The following is a 4,666-nucleotide window of genomic DNA, read 5'->3' on the forward strand; positions in this document are numbered from 1 at the left end:
ATTCATTACGCTGTAAGGCGTTTCCCTTTGAAATGAATTGCCCCAGCCGATTCCGTGTCTTATTGTTGACCGAGTTTGGGATACAAAATTCAATTCATTACGTCGTAAGGCGTTTCCCTTTGAAATGAATTGCCCCAGCCGATGCCGTGTCTTATTGTTGACCGTAGATTTGTGGTGTTAGACGATTGAAGGAAGTTTGGTCGTTGATCCTCACACTGTCCTTTTGTCTCCCAACCCAATGGCCTTTGTGTCTTTTGAGTTATTGTTCGGGCAGTGGCAGATTAAGCATTTCTTACTGTCGAGCCTCGCACGGACTCTAGAGGCCTTTCCTACGATGGTCATGATTTTCGCAGACTATGAACCCCATTGGCATTGCAATGGAGGAAAAACCCCAGAGGATTTCCTTTCCGTGAAGCCAAGGTTCGAATCCTGCAGCCCGACGGGATCTATATGCTCCATGGACCGGGCCTCATGGGATTGGGACAGAGGCCCCGGGGTTTCGACGGTCTGCGGATGGGATCTCATCTGCGGCCAGAAATACAAAGTTGGGTTTCTGCAGTCTGCGTTCTTTGTCGGGTGTTTGCTCGGTAATTGATATTTTCAGCCCCTGTGCGCTTTTATATCTGACGGTTGATCGCCATTAAGATTTTCTTTCAGTTTCTGATTTATTTTTTGATACAGGTGCAGGGATATCTGGGCATCTATCGGATTCTTCGCTGGGGCGTGAGGGTGTCCTGAAGTTGGTCTGCATCTGCAATGCCATTTTTGGTTTCTTGACGGCAATGTCGCTGAATTTCTGGGTTTATTTAATTCTCCGTCTATTGACGGGAATTAGCAATGGTGGCCTGGGGTTGTCGTCGTTCGTCTTGGCGACGGAAGCCCTCGGACCGTCCAAGAGAGCACCGATTGGCATGTCGACTTTCTACTTCTTTTCTCTCGGCATAGCAGTGCTGCCGGCTCTGTTCTACTTTTCCGGCAACTGGAGATATCTGTACATCGCGGGTTCGATTCCCTCGGCCGTGTATTGCATCTTCGTTCTGCCATTCGTTTTGGGAGTCCCCGCGGTGGTACCTGGTGAAGGGTAGGCTGAAAGAAGCCATGGGCATCATGAGATAATAATCATCATCCCTCCATGATTCACATTATAGAAATAATAATTGACATTATCCACATACACAACTCTTGTGATGCATCTTTCTCATATGCTCAGGTCATTTTTTGAAATAAGTGTACTCATCCAATGATGGAGACTCAACACGCATGAGGTACATTAGTCATTTATTCATAAGAATATTTTTCATTTAGTATATTGGGATGTAAAGATTGTGGGTTGAAGTTGGAAATGAATCATGATGCTTGGAAGTTATACTTGTTGCATTATTTCATTTTTGTGGTTATATCCTCCTTCTAGTGAAGTGTAACCATATAGGGACTTGTCCAACCTCATTAAGAATAATAAGCCTAAATAAATTAAAATAGAGTGGCTATATCATTTCATACTCAACACCTTCCATGCATCCCTTTTTTCCATTCTCCTGTCTTTTAACTTACTTAGTGTCATTAGTTTGCAAGTTTCTTACTTGTCTCATTAAACCGATTGAGTATGATGTGTAAGGGTGTCCCTCCATCATCAAAGTTGAAATTTTGCTCATATCCACCAAAATAAAATAAAAAATAAAACTTTACAAAAACAAAAATAAAAAAAATAACCACACAAAACATTAAAATAATATTTGTTAAATAAATTAAATCCCTCTAAACTCATGTTAGATTTATATTTAAAATAAATCTAAATTAATTCTATTGGAAAAAATGGTGTCCATTTTCCCTGCAGTTCAACCTCGCACTTTATTTCATTTCATAAAAAATGAACACCACTCCATTCAAGTACAACCTTTGACATGTTACAAAAATTGAAAGATCCATATAACCAGCATCCATATGCTCTTAATCCGTGCTGCTATGAAGCCTTCACATGGGTCCCCTCGACCTAAAATTATTTAATGAGAAAGTTCAAAGGGGAGGTGCATTTTCGAATGGGCTCGCCTTTTAACAACCTGCGGATCCTCACTTGATTGTCCGTGCTGCACTAATTTGTTTATCCTGTCGCACAAAAATTCTATTTTCAATGACAAATTTTACAAGTAATAATAATTTTTTAAGGTACAGTGAGCGTTTACAATGATTCAGTGCATGGTTTAACGACGTTTTAGGAGCTAGCCATGGGAGATTTCAGAAGACTATGCTGCTGCTGATGCCTAGAGAGGTTTGTCTATTTTGTTCATGTGTGAAGTCTCGAGGAGACTTCATTTGTAGTTGGGACACTATTGCCTGCACCTTAAAGGCCTGCTTAGACCTTCATAAACAAAGTTACATTCAAATGAAGCATGCCAACCGAGCCAACATACTAAATAAGTAGCTTCCACTAGGTATTTAGTCATATATTCTCTGTTTGATATGTGCTTATTTATTTTTTATTTTTCAACTTGAAAGGGTGTACCTAATGTCTGTGCATATCCTTCTTACTTCCAGAACACCTAGAATAGGTTACATCATTTGCATTATCAAAGTAGAATCACAACACACGCAAACAAATACATACACCCACCAAGCACAAGAAAATAGTGTGATGGCTATCAACTTTTTTAAAGCAAACTTGTAATAATCTCAATAATAAATCTAATGTTCTTTAGAGAAGACCTGCTACTCTAGTTTTTGTTGGGTTTCGTACAGTTTATAGTGTATCATAAGGAAATACATTTCTTGAAGGGATTGCATCAGACGTCTCAACGGACCTTTGAGCATTTTTGTAGGGGTTTATGTTATCCAATCATTAAATTTTTTGATAAAATTAGTCTGGACTATCCACATGCCTATTTTTTTCAATAAATTTGAAGAAGTGCATGTTTTTGCTTTAATAATATGTATACTCCTAAATTTTATGAACTGTAGTTTTGTGGGCCAATTGTTTTCTGTATTGTACGGTATCCACATTTGAATTCAGATTCTATCTTGATAACTATCATTTCTTAGTATGTTTTTATGAATATATTGCATTGTAAGTGTTCTCTCTTCTTACATTGGACAAGAGAATACGACTGTCTTTGACAATGTGAAGTTGTGGAAGATGCAAAACTTCCCTTGCTTTACATGAGCCAACTTGACCTTCAATAGAAATGTTGCTGAACACAATGAGAAGTTTCATGCTTCTTTAGAGAGCATCCCGAAAGGCTTGTGTAATTCCTGCTTTGTTTAGCAAATACACCCCCTGCCTGCTCAAATGGTTGGTACCTATAATCATAGCCCTGTATGGATAAAAATGATGACTACGAGTTACATTGGCTCTATACATTGATGGCAGTTTCTTTAGCTTTGCCAACAATCATTGTACTCTAGTATAGACTAAATGGACACTGGAATTTCCGTTATCCAGAAGATCGAATCTTACCCAAGGAATTCACAAAAGTTGTTGCCAACCCACAACTGGTTGAAAATAATCTCCATCATCATAACCAACTTTATGCCCATAATATGCACAAATGGTAACACATGATACATCTCCCAAACCAACGGAGTCCAACTAAAGTCTAATCCGAGATCCTCCATTCTCAACACTTTATACATAAAAAAACTTGTTTGTAATCGACCTCTCTTTGCACTTTTTGGGGCAATTGCTAGTTATATTAAGTTACTTGAAAAATCGGTCTCCTACAATGTATTTTAGGTATTAGAGGAGGGAAATGGTTATTTCCATTAATTGAGGAATCATTTAGGCAATTTCAGTCTTGTAGAAAAGATTTGTGTTGGTTCAACCTGGGCTCGAAACTTTTTTGTTGTCATCTAATTAATGAATGCATTAGGTTGACCATAACAAAATATCCATTTTCAGAATACACATTATCGTCCACCCTTGCTTTCAACAATGCCCATTCACATGTCGCTATTCTTCCCCACTCTATGCCTTACCACTCTATGCCTTACGGCGTTTCCTTTGCAACATAAGGTGCAAATGCTAGTAAAATAATATTTTAATTAAAATTTAAAAATATTTCAAAACTAAAAATCCTTTTATCACATTCCATGCTTTTAGGCAATGAGTAATAAGTGACATTAAAGACATATATTGTGATTTGATAAATGTTAATATGATAATTCATAGTATCTTATAAACATAATGCCAAAAAGGGTTATGATTCAAATCCACGACCCAACACGTTTTCAGCAATAAAACGAATGGAATCGATTGGCATGCCTAAGAGACTACCCATCGACGCAGAGAAAAAGGAAGGAGTAATTTTTTTGGTAGAGAAAATTTTGTCAACGTGTTTTTTTTGTAAGATGTGTGATGATGTATTAAAAATGAAATTTTTTTTATTTATTTATTGGATAAAATATATTTTTTTAAAATAAAATTTCATAAACATCTACTATAAATTAAAATAAATATATCTATTAACATAATTAAAAAATATATTATTATTTTAAATTTATAAAAATAAATTATATTTATACTTTTTAAATATATTTTGTTCCAAAAATAATTAACTATAACTATTAAAAAAAATCAAAATAAACCATTTTCATTTTGGAATTTTATTCTCATTATACGATTATTGATCATTCAACTCTTTCTTTGTTATATCATAATCAAACTAAACTTACCAAA

At 36.2% G+C, this 4,666-nt stretch overlaps 1 pseudogene; it reads left to right on the forward strand.

The window, feature by feature from the left end:
- Positions 1-334: 334 nt before the first annotated feature.
- On the forward strand, positions 335-1,085 carry LOC149150976 (organic cation/carnitine transporter 4 pseudogene; annotated as a pseudogene).
- Positions 1,086-4,666: the final 3,581 nt, after the last annotated feature.

This window comes from Pinus tabuliformis, chromosome 9 (genome assembly GCF_031772625.1).
Source record: "Pinus tabuliformis cultivar Carrire ecotype Pingquan chromosome 9, CPIR1, whole genome shotgun sequence".
Classification (NCBI taxonomy): Eukaryota; Viridiplantae; Streptophyta; class Pinopsida; order Pinales; family Pinaceae; genus Pinus; species Pinus tabuliformis.